Source organism: Rhodnius prolixus, unplaced genomic scaffold, assembly GCF_049639745.1.
Source record: "Rhodnius prolixus isolate KJV_2025 unplaced genomic scaffold, Rpr scaffold_15, whole genome shotgun sequence".
Taxonomy (NCBI): domain Eukaryota; kingdom Metazoa; phylum Arthropoda; class Insecta; order Hemiptera; family Reduviidae; genus Rhodnius; species Rhodnius prolixus.
In genome coordinates, this window is record NW_027411605.1 from 5541681 (window position 1) to 5554786 (window position 13106).

General features: G+C 37.5%; 1 protein-coding gene across 2 annotated transcripts in view; it reads right to left on the reverse strand.

The window, feature by feature from the left end:
• The window catches only part of LOC141455001 (potassium voltage-gated channel protein Shaw-like), a 281269-nt gene that overhangs the window by 84626 nt on the left and 183537 nt on the right, over nt 1-13106 (reverse strand). For both annotated transcript variants that reach the window (XM_074129792.1, XM_074129791.1), the window contains exon 2: nt 618-700. The gene's annotated coding sequence lies outside the window, so the exon portion shown is untranslated. The remainder of the gene's footprint in view (nt 1-617; nt 701-13106) is intronic.

Here is a 13106-nt window from a genome sequence, read left to right on the forward strand (position 1 = left end):
CAGTGATGGGTCTGAACCAGTATTATATGTGTTAAAAGAGGGGCGTAGAAGGGGAGGGCGAAGTAAGGAGGGGGTTTGGCAAAAAAAGGAGCATTTGTGGGCTTTTTAAAAGCTTTAAAGAAGTAAATCTTTAGTCTGAGTAGAGCTTTAAGAGCTTTAGTAATGGGGGAGGGAAATCAAGTGGTTTCGGGGGTAAGAAAGTTTTCTTTAAACTGGATATGTTTACTAAAAAAAAGCTAGTTGAGCTTCATTATAATAAAAGGGAAGCTTTAGGACGTCATAAAATTCCTCCATTAAATCTAATTTTCGTGAAAAGAATTTCAAGTAAAAGCGAGACAGATTTTTAATGAATCGACAGAATAGATGAAGAAAAGAAGATGAATGGGGTTCAAAAGAAGTCATTTCCGTTCAAATGGCCAATCACGTTATAGCTTCTCTAAGAAGCAAGATCGGGGGTGCTTGGAGTCTGCGATAAACACTACCCCTGGGTGCAAATCAAGCCCCCTGTCCTCCAAATTAATTTAAACCATTTTGTTTAGATTTAAAAGAACAAAACTAAAAAACAGGAATCTATTTTACACGAATTAACCGGAAATGAAGAAAAAAAAGCTGCTTACCTGTAGAAATTTTCTCACTGTTAAGGGCAACAAAGATACTCCACTCCGGCTCTTCCGTCCGGCCCCTCCCAGGACATCCTGATCTGCAAAAAAAAAAAAAAAAAAAATTAGTTTTTACAAGTCCTCGAAACAGGAAACAGGAAGATTATATGAAAAAAACAGTTTTAAGCTGTTCTTTTTTGGGTACTTGCAAACAAACTTCTTGAGGGTTATAGGTTAAGCTGTGTAAAGAGAGGTCCAAGGTCAGTATAGTCTAGAATCTAGGTGGCTGTGAAAGAAGAAAAGAAGTTGAAACGAAACACGAGTAAAAAGAAAAAGAAAACTGCACCGGAAGGAGTGAGTGTGGGTAACTTCCTGCTTACTTTCACTTAATAAACTTTCCATTAATAAACTTGTAAGTGCTGGTATAAGAGGAAGTGGTCTGTGTTCACAAAGAGGTTTTTCTTTTTCTTTTTTACCAATTTCCGCCTAATTTCCCAACTAATTATTTAATTTTCTTATTATTGTGTGCAAAAGATGTAATTATACAAATTAATCTAAAATGTATTTTACGAGTACATGAATGGCGAACAAAATGTCTCATTTACCCCCATCTTTACGCAGTATCTATTATCTCCGTGGAGGTAACAGCTGTGAGCAAAGCTGAAATATTCTCTTTGTTAAATGGAAGGCATGCTATTGGTCATCAGCGCCTAGGAGCTTATGCTTTGTGTGCTTATTGCCACGGACAATTACCTTGCTGACTACAAAATTACTGCAGCTACTCAGTAACAGTAATTTTAAATGTGACTGTTGGAAACAAACCCAAATTTGTTGGATAAATTGGTATACAGTATACCTGTATACCAAAGTAAATATTTGCTTCATACATGGAATTTTTTATGGAAGCTACTAACATTGAGCTGGGGAGAAAATGCCCACATTGGTAATGCAACGAGCAAGTTCAGGGACTGCAGCTTATGGACTTAGGACGAGAGTTTCAGGGGCACAGTTTTCCAGAGTTTCTGAAATGCTCCAGAGAACTATCAAATTTGTGAAGAATCTGAACTCTTTACAAGCTACTGGAAATCTACAAAGGGTGTTCCATTTTAAGACCTGCTCAAATGCATTTCATGCTTAAACGGATGATCTGAGCAAAGAAATGGTAGAGGAAATATTTGTTGCCCGTCACCTCCTGTTTCAGTATATGCTTCATCAGATACAGAGAGCAGTGATACCCTCCAGGATAACCTGGCTTACGAGCCACAGTGCTGCACAAGTTGAGTAAAGTGCATTATTTGATAAATTAAGGAATAAGTTTGGTCCTTTACATGAAAGATATTGATCTCTCAAATATGTGGCAGGAGGTTTTTCAATTTTTTTGGTAATTAAACGCAACTCTCCCAAAATTACCAAATAATTATTAAACCTTCTTGTTTGTAACAGATGTAAAATTAATTTTTAGCCATTTTGTGTATGCTTGAAAACATCTAAAGCTCTTAACATTAGATTTTTCTAAGAAAAATCACTAGGAAAACGACTTATTTCCCGATATTAAGAAAAATACTAGCTTTACTGCCTTGGCAATATTTTTAGTAGAAAGGGGATGAAAAAATACATAAAAATGACCTATCGCGGCATACTATGAGGATACTTTGCGAGAATCGATGTAAAGATCAGCCTCTTTGGTTCTGGGTAATTACAGAGACTAAGGAGTCTTCATTATCTTCTTTCTTTTTTACCTTTTTTATGTTGTGAACTCTGGGGGTGTGAGACTTATCTTTCAATATTTGACAATTGTTCGCGAAGTAGATGAGGAACAAAGGGAAAAGTAGAATTTCTGGATATTGGAGCAGTATAAGTTTCGGGAAAAGATAACACTATGAAAGCAGTAATCAAGACGGGATTTAGCAATCACCCTCGTGACATGCCCAGTTAGACTTAGTAAAACAATTAGAAAAGCTACTGATTGGAGTTAACCCTTCCTAGAAAATCTGTCACTCCTGCAGGAGGTATAAAAATAAATTAAATGAAGATATATCCAACCAATATTTTTTGGCAGCAGATTAGAGTGGAGATTGAGTTGGGTCCTCTTCCCCCCCCACCTGGAGAGCTGCGCTCGCCTGTGGCCGGGATCAGTTACCAAATATTTGTGATATGGCAGTTAAACTGGTGCACCATCCATCATTCAATGTCAACTCTGCGGGAGATACTTGGGGGCAGCACTCGTCTGGGTACTTATCTGACGGTCTCTATATTGAAGCTCTGCAATGCTTCTTCCCGTGTGTCGCCTCTCACCATAATTTCACTCATCACATTATGACGTCATATATTTCTTCGATTTTTTTCTTGTGATATCATCTTCAACTCCTTACCCGCATATCCAAGCACGCAACGGCTGACAAAGTTGCTAAACTAATATCATTATTAACTTCACGGGCAGTTTCATCTTTTACGGTACTGATAGTAAGTACAGTAAATACTTATACTACTCACTCGACTTCCTGTTTCGAAAATACAAGGAGGCGCCACGTAGACGAGCGATTTCAGAGACTAGACCCGCAAAGCTAAGATGTATTGCGGTACTAGTATATATTCCCAATGGTTTAATATGAGAAATTTATAATAAAGTATGTTTTCTAGTCGCCTCCGTCCACGACACTTAATTAGGTAGTTGGACGTAAAGCCCGCCAGAAGAAATAGGCAATTACTACTACTAAGCACAAGGAGACTTCAGTGAAGGTTCACTTCATGACTACGGTTTTTGAAAAAAAAAAGTAACATCCGGTTACGTCATCTGCTCAAGTTAAAACTGTAAAAATTTAAAATAACTACACTTTTGTGGTGACTTAATAAGTGGGTACTATAATAGATTGAAGCATTGGAGGGTGAGAACTTGATCTTAGAAGTTTGGCAGTCAGCTGTAGAGACGTGTGCATGTTGTATCAGGGTGTTTGTGTGCATGGAGTCAAGAAAGTAGACAATTTTAAGTGAAACTTGGGGCTAATTGTGTTTAAGGAGAAACGATAAGAGGAGGAGGACAGCTTGAGGAGAAGGTGGAGGCGGCGGAACGCGAGAGGATTTTTGGGTAGATCGGCTTGGCGTGGGAGGCCGCAAAGGATGTGAGATTGAGTACTTAGTAGCAGGCCGCCCGGAAACCCTAGACAGACGCACACTAACAAAAAAAAAAAAATTAACACACGCACCAAACTGCAGTTAAACAGTTTCAAACTTTAGAATACAAGCAATGTGTTCGCCCAAGGGGATTGGTGGAAAAAAAAAAAGAAAAGTGGAAAAACCAAAAAAAAAAAAAAGAATTCCGGGGAAAAAGAAAAAAAAACCCTGGACGAGAGGCCAGAGAGTGGGGGTTAAAGGAAAAGCCACAGATGTGTTGAAATATTCAACTTTAGTCAGCTATATTTTCCACCTGAATGGAAATGCAATCCCCTCAGCTATCAACCTACAACACTTTCCACTCAGTATTGGTGTTTGGAAAATTGGGTGAGGAGGTTTGAAGAACTTAGAGAAAAATTGAACGAGAAAAGTGTTTAGCTAAAGGTTTTTCCATGAATACAATACTGCATTACTGTAGTAAAAGAAATCGTTTTATGTTTTAGATAGAGGTTTATAACAAATGGATTAGACGGTGAGGAGCCATAGCTAATGCTGAACTTATGCTCAGCATAATCTATAAAGGGGGAGATTCATCATTTACAAAATTTGGTTTGTTAAAATGCATTCATCAAATACTGCAGCTGTGTGTGCAAATCAACATGTACAAGAATATTTATTGCGCTAGTATGGGAAGTTGAGTTTACACTCAACTGCACACAACTCTTAACCAAACTGATTGAATCTCATCTTCCTCTGATAATGGATGAAGTTCCGAAACAGTTCAACGATACAATGAGTGCAACTTTCAGATAAAATCAAAAGATGTTAACATTGTTTCTTTTTTCGTAAATACTGAATTTAACAAATTTGTAATTTGATTGAATCGTTTAATGTTAAAATGAAATTAATTCTGATCACTAATGATTTTAATCGGTGAGCTTCCCTCAATAAATTTAGGGTAACAAGGAGCCCCCCCCCATTATTTAGCCAATTCCTGGGGGAACTAAAAAGAAGTGATTTACTAACTTCAATAAATAGTGAGCCACAATTATATACGTATATTCAATTAATTTTAATTACAAATATTATTAGCACATTAATTGATTATTAATTACCATTAAATCGATATATCGAAGAAATCGATTGGCTGCTAATTCAAATCAGTTACTGACTGAGAATAATCTGTGTACTGATTGGCTGTGAAATTGATATTGAATAGGCTTAGGCTAGAGGTCGGCCAAAGTTTTTTACATAGATCATGGACCCCCCCTATATAATTTGTCGAAATCTCCATCGACCCCCCATAAAAATTAATTTTCAGTTAATTAAAAATAAAACTATCTATTAGGTACTGTGTTTGTACATTTATTTTATGATTTTAAACATTTTGTTAAAGTAATTTTACATTGTGTAACAAATAGTTTTATGAAAAATATCTTCTTTTTTTTTAAATCTTTTATTGTAATTTACCACTGCAACAGTTGTTGCAACAAGCAAATGTGGTAAAAGAAAAAAGAAATAGAAGAAAATCATGAGTGGAGAAGGCACCCACCCAGTGTTGTCACTCTAGAAACGTGCTTTAACACGATAAGAGAAGATCACGAAGCCATCTTCGCTTCAATCTCCTTAGAGGATTACCTGGTAATGTGGAGGAAGATAGGTGTCCTATGAGAGGGTTAGGATAAGGCTGCTGTAGAGTGGAATGAAATTTGAAGAGTTTTAGCAAGATCTGTAATGAAAGGGATTTTTGAGGTCATTATGGATAGTGAGGTTAGATACGTACATAGAACGGAGCGTTAAGTAGTTTTCGTAGTATTTTTGGACTGTAATGGAGGCGTAGAGGGTTAGAACGCTTAGTCGATCCCCCCATACTTCGATGCTGTATGACCAAATAGGTCACGGAAACAGTAGATATAAGAGTCTTTTGTTATGTAGGTTTAGTTTCGAACGTTTGTCAAGTAAGAAAAATATCTTAATGTTGAAATTTAAATACCTAAATATTTATTAAATAATAAGTAAAGTAACTACAGTATTGGTTCTTAATTAATGAGATGGGTGTGCCTGGTGTTTCTTTGCGAGGTTCCGCTATATTGGGTTCGAAATTGTTTTTCCTTCGACCCCCATGGCTCAGATCTACCCCCCTACTTTTGTTTAATAGACCCCTGGGGGCCCACCTCTAACTTAGGCTCTCCGATTATTGTTCACTTCATCACGACGTCACTCGACGAGACTGTTTCTTCCGGCGTTTAGTTGGTGTAAAGTGGCACACTTCCGTTTTTAGGTTAATCTAAAAATATAAAGTTTCAGCTTCCTTCATTTCCTGCAAACCAATTTTACGAATTCCGGTGTACCTCAAGGACTCGTAATTGAAAATTGGAGACACAATCGCCATACTTCCGTTTTACTGGGAGAAAAAGTAAAAAAAAAAAAAAAACCTGAGGTTAGAATAGTAATTCGGCCAGCAATTTATGGAGCACATTAGTGTCCTGTTCCAAGTGAACCAATAAAACTTGAGAATATGGGCCGTAAAGAAAAGTTTGCCCAAATGAACACTAGCACAGGGGCCATTTTATTGCTCGTCGACCTTCTGCACTATTTATAAGACCAGCATTTTGATGACAGCACAGTCGAGTATTAAATTTTTTAACACTCTTGAGTTATTTGGTAATCTTACTCCTGACTGTAATTTATATCAGCTGATACATAACACAAGCTGTTTATGGCTTTTTACTAATTAAAAACAATTCCCCCCCCCCCCCACAGTTTGTATTATTTCTTTGTAAAAGGAAGTGTCTTTCGATCGTGTCCAATTTCCTATCTTGAGTTGGCCCCGGAAGTGTCTATGTTTTGGCCCTAAAGTGTCCTTCTTAAATATGCGCACAGGTGACTTTCTCTATGACGGGGTATTCTACACTGCCCCCAACTATTCAGTAACACTCTGGTAGTTGAACAACACACTCAGTACCACTGGTGGAAGTCCTGAGAGGAGATGTGCCAGCCAGCAATTAGGGGATAACCACATTCTGGCAATTGCTTTCCTTAGATAATCTGAAGAAATTTGGCTACAAGAAGATTCTAGGTAGGATATATTCTTCACGTAATACCTGGGAAACTATCCAGGCTACTCAGGGAGCTCAACACCTCTCCTCCAGATAGAAAAAAAAAAACAGAACTGAGAGCTCATCAGGGAAGTTCTAGGAGAAAAGAGGAACATGTAATCTACCTAGGATCCTGGTCCACTCAACACAGCTATCTCTTCCAGATTTTATAGTAATTGGCCTAAAATTGGGAACACATTAAGGGAAGATTCCTTTCATCCTGGTGAGCGCCCAGGCTCGAGGAGGAGGGCAGATTGAATCCTCTTCTAAAAACTACTCAGTTTGAACTCAGGGGGCCTGGAAGCGTTGCGTTTCCCTTGCAAAACTTAATTTCAAAACGTGGCTCCAATCGAAATTCTTACTTTATTAACCCAGAGGTCGCCAAAGTGGTTTATTTATACAGGGTGAACCAGTAAGTATTCTCCATAGGTGCAACTGTGTGTGGTACATCTAAAGTGGAGTTCAAAGACGTATTGGCCAACTTCATATTTTCCACCGTTCTTGTGTGACGTCACTTTAGTTTTTTTTTTTTTTTAAATCATTACTTTTTTTGCAATAAAAATGTTATTACTCAGAAAGTTTTAGTCTGAATTCGATTCTGATGACACCGTTAGAAAGATCGATAGATTTCCTAAAAATTGACACCATTTCGAAGCATAAGTTATTCTCCAAACAGCCTCAATCTACCTCCTGGATACTGGGAAAATAAAAGTAATCGAAATTTTTTGAAGAAAACTCATTAGGCCCTTATGTGATCATTATCAGACCTAGGTGCTGGCATTTTTCTGGAAAAGTTTCCTCGTTTAATGGGCTTTCAAACGGTATATCATTTTCCAGGATTCCTTTTATCTTCGTAAGAGAAATTACGTTTATTTTACAAGAAAAGATGTTGACGAGCACTCAACAGTGTTAGTTCATCAAGTTGTTTAATTCATTGAAAACTCTTTTTAGATGGACCAATAGTCAATTTTTAAAGTAGATTGTCTTAAAATAAGGAGGTCAAAGGTCACAAATTGCACTTTAAAAAAAAAAAAAATTCTAAACTCTCTGAAATATTTGAGAAAATGTTAGGAAATATTTTTCGAACAAGTACTATTTTTTATAATCGAAGGTTAATTTGTTTAGTTTCAAATATGGTACAATAGAAAATTCAATCTGTATAGAACCCCAGGGGTCTATTTAACAAAAGTAGGGGTCGATCTGAGGCAGGGGGTCGAAGGTAAAACAATTTCGAACCCAATATAGCGGAACCTTGCAAAGAAACACCAGGCACACCCATCTCATTAATTAAGAAGCAATACTGTACTTTACTTGTTTATAATTACTTCTTCTTCTTCTTCTTTGTCTAATGCTCTAATGCCTTTCAGCGTCGAGCTTTAGATAACTTTGGCCTTTAACCATCAGATGAACTCTTCTCCTGCCAATCTTAGGATAGATGACCTTTGTCTGACCTCCATTTTGTGCCAATCGCCCGATGTAATCCAAATAGCCCAATCTTGGTCTGCCTCTTGGTCTGCGGCCTTCTGATTTGGCCCTTCATCAACCACCAAATCTTCTCCTCTTCCACTTCTCCTGCAGACGTGACCAAACCACCCCACAACTGCCGGATTCTCCAACTTGGTTACGAAGGGTTCAATACCTCCAAGCTGTTCCTTATTGTCCTTATTTCTAATTTTTTATCTCGCTTAGTTTTCCCTTCGACCCCTGCAGAGAAATCTCATTTCTCGGGCAGCTGTAACCCGAGGCTTGCTTGCTTATCCAGCATAGACCACGACCTTCTGTCTCATACTGAAGAAGAGGTAAGTAGACGGTCTTCAAAACGGTCATTTTCACTTTTGTTTATAATTACTTATTATTTAATAAATATTAAGGTATTTAAATTTCAACATTAAGATATTTTTCATAAAACTATTTGTTACACAATGTAAAATTACTTTAACAAAATGTTTAAAAATCATAAAATAAATAAGTATACAAACACAGTACCTAATAGATAGTTTTATTTTTAATAAACAGAAAATTACTTTTAAGGGGGGTTGATGGAAATTTCGAAAAATTATATAGGGGGGTCCATGATCAAAACAGTTTGGCGACCTCCTGGTTTAACCACAAATGAGAAAGAGGGAGAGAGAAAGACTAGAAATAATTCGCATAAAATAAACAAGTAAATTTTGCCAGGCGAAATTGACTGTAAAAGATTGAGGAGTGTGAAAAGTATATATATACATCACACGTGTGTATATGTGAGTGCGTTATACACGTGTGTAGCTATAGTGATACCAACAGTGTGGTGGTAGAGTGTCATTAGGACCCTCCATGTGGGTCCGGCAGAGATCGTGCGGGTAGAGAGAGAGGCATGATGTTGGAGCACGATCGTTAGACCACTCAAAGCGCTTGCGCAGTACCTCATTCCCACTTCCGCTGAGTGTATTTATTATTTATTTAAAAGAAAAAAGAAAATTCCTTTTTTGTAGTTTTTTTTGAAACCATGAACACTCGCATGACTTTTTTATTTATTTGTATTTTCTTCATTGACGTAATGAAATTTAGAATTGGTCCGGAAATTATAATGGCGTCTATGAACTAGCGTAATTTTCCAATAAGTTGTGGCAAACTTCCGCTCTGATCTAGTTTGCAACTGTGTTCACTGATTTGAATTTACCAGTACTTAAAGAGGAAGTGATGCGAATTAGGATCATGTGCAACTTCCGATTTATAGTGTTCACCAGAAGTGTCTGCTTTGATGTCCCTTGAGTCCGAAAAAACTGATTTTTACGAATTGATCACTGAATTCCTGAATCCTACTCATGACTCAAAAACAAAAATAATCACAAGCCAATCAATCAACTGGAAGTCCCATTGCTTTTTCATCGATTTGTGTCGTTTCTCTTGGAAAATTTAGGTAACCCTGGCCGGTTTCCGGCTTTAAACCATTATCAGAGATAGATTAACTAGTTTGGTATAGTGATTACTACTTGACTTATGTTTCAGTCTCGATGAAATTACCCTTGCTGATAAACATGTTGGTACAATTAACCTTGCACGCTAAGATAGACCAATCAAAGAAGATTATCCAAAGCACGGCGGACCCAATCACATTTTGCAATGATAACATTTTTCTGAAACGTTTATTTGAAAATTTCTTGCTGTAATTAACAACAGGCCTAACTCTTGTCTACTGTTTCTCCTTACCCATCCTCCAAAAAACAAATAATAATAATAATAATAAGGGAAGGGATTAGCTATGCGGTTAGCGTACTGGACTCCCACGCGGAGGTCCCGGGTTCGAATCCAGCTGCTGACCCTTAGATTTTCTCTTCCTATGAGCTTCTTACAGCTCACTGACCGGTGATGGACAGTGTAGTCTGTAACGAGAGAACACTGTCCGGAGGCCGGCAGTGAATTGAATAAAGCTCCCGGGCGCCAATAACCTTAGATGTTGATGCGCCTTAAATCATATATACAATAAAAAATAAAAAAATATTTTTACGGTCACTAAAACCAATATAAATTCAAAATTTCAGTATAATATAAGGTTTTACAAACTATAATGTTGATGAGAATTAATACAAGGTTAAATATACAGGAGTTTGTAGAATATTAATGAGTTTGAACCTTGAGAATGGTGTGAGTGTGCAAATGACTTCTGAGTGGAGTGTGGCCACCGGAAGTTCTTTTTTGAAATCAATTTTCATGGGGAGGGGGGGAATTCCGAACATATAGATCAATTAGATGCCAGGCGGAAGTTAAAAAAGAAACCCTTCAAGACGTTGGCACTTCCGGCCAGGTGACCGCAATATAAATTCGGGCAAATCGCGCTTAAGATGTTTGCAACAAATAGTCATCTTAATGTAAACACATCATTGCATTCCAATGGTGAATGCTCATTGTTGTTATGGAAATCTATAATCAATTTTGGAATTTACTTTGACGTAATAATTAAGTTAATGATTTGTAAAGTTAGTCTCAAGAACTACATCTACACATACTGGAAGAGGATGTTGGGAATAGCTGTTGTAGTTGGTAGGTGAACAACATGATAGTATTGCCTATACAGTTTAAGTAGATGCAACTAAGTACAGAAACTAACTGGCAAACTTTCCAGAGAGATGGTAAGCGCAATCTTGCTTCCAGCTTCACCTCCTTGTCACAGAATGCAATATATCATCCTCTATGGGACCCGTGTAGGACACACAAGACATGGTAAAGCAATAAGCTTTACACATACTACGTACCTACACAGGAAAGGTGACAAGCAAAGCGCGCCAAGCAAAGAGAGAGGTGTACTGCCAAGGGAAGAGTGCCTTTGCCAAAGTACAAAGAGCGTTTGTTGGTCGAGGCCAAACTCCTTTGCAACAGGATATCAGCGGGCCGCCTGCGTCACACTCACTCTCTCTCGCTCTAAATATAGGAAGTCTGTTTCAAACGATGCACCACTGATTTCCTGTTTGTAATTTATATTTTAAGCCTATGGACAATGCAATCTTTGGTAAAAGATAACTTTTTTTTGCCTTTTTTTTTGGCATTGTCTTCCGCCATACTGCCAGCATCGTCTAGGTGCTTATCACTAGAATATCACTCACTCTCCATTCTTACTTATAAATACATTCGCTTCACACATTCATCCCTCTACTATATACAACTATTTACATACAAACTTACAACTAATGGATGGATCAGTACTCTATATTCCTGTCATCCTTATAGCTTAACCGATTCTGCTATAGATTTAAGCACATAGATGTTGGTGGAGGATATTATGTCTTCGTAGCGAAATGGTAGCGAAAGTGAAAGATTTTTTATTTCACATTCATTATTTAATTTAATCGAATGGGCACTTTCAATCGAATGGGCACTTTCAATCGAATGGGCACTTTCAATCGAATGGGCACTTTCAATCGAATGGGCACTTTCAATCGAATGGGCACTTTCAATCGAATGGGCACTTTCAATCGAATGGGCACTTTCAATCGAATGGGCACTTTCAATCGAATGGGCACTTTCAATCGAATTATCCCAGAAAAGTATTTCAAACGAATTTTACAGATTCACAAAACATATGTGCACTAACTTTAAGGGAAATCGTTAGAGTCGCTTTTGAGAAAATCCTTGAAAACTTAGAAATCAATTAATTACTTCTGGTTGCCCAATCTTCTCCTAATAGCGCCTTCTATTAGTAGTTCGCTACAATTTTTCGTTTTTGGGTCACAGCCACTTACAGCCACAGCATCTGTAACATCTCTTACGGAAAATTTAAATTTCTAAGCTTCTTTTTTAAAAAAAAGTGATCAATTATTTTAAATAACAATGTTTGAGTTGTAAAAAGGTTGCTCACTTCCTGTCTCTCTTTTTTTATAAGTAACTTCCGGTACGAGTAATTTCCCATTTGTATGATGAAACAGAAGTCAAATGCAAGAAATAGGATTACGTGATAAATTTACAGAAGATAATTTCACGTTTGAGGGGATTTTTTTTACGTGAATAAGGTGGGTTCAATATGTATATGACGTATGCCAGGTGTATTTTGAGGGTGTTTTGTAATCTCCGCACACACACACACACACACACGTACGTTTAGTTCAAGGGGGTGGCAAGGGGGGAGAGATGGCCTAAAACCCTTCTAAAGCCTATTTTGATTGGCTCGAATGTTTCCACTGTTGCCAATCTCATACAGTAAATTCATGAACTGAAAAGCAATTATTTCAACAGTATTGTTGAAGTGGTAGCACGTCCTGCATGTTAGTAGCCAAGATGTGGAGGTTCTGGCACACCACACTGTCCTTCACTAACAGCCAATCTGACGTGTCAGTCAGTGAGTGTCTCAGCTACACACACACACACTCACAGAGACAGAGTTGGACACACTATATTTTGTTAGGGCCGGATGATGCTGGGTATGTAGAGCGCTCTGGTGGTCAGAAAAAAAAAAAAAAAGAAAAAGAAAAACCAATCCGCTCAATCGTAGCAAATTATCTGGGTTATTTATTACGAAGGGTATTTGGGCCCTCAAAAAGGCCCTTTTAAAAAAAATATATATATCCTATTCTTCACGATTGAAATGATTCCGATGAAATCATCGATTAACTCTCAGCTGACTGCTGCCTTTCATTCGCCCATCAGCCTAACAGCAATTATAGGGTAAGCAAATTACGATTTGAAGAGGAAACTGTGAATGCAATCTAGAACGTGTGTGGTCACATTTATTAATATCAAATTTAAATTTAGATTACCCAGTAATATTTTAAATTATCTGTTTACTCGATTTGGCTCATTTATTTCTACAGAAATATTCTCGAGT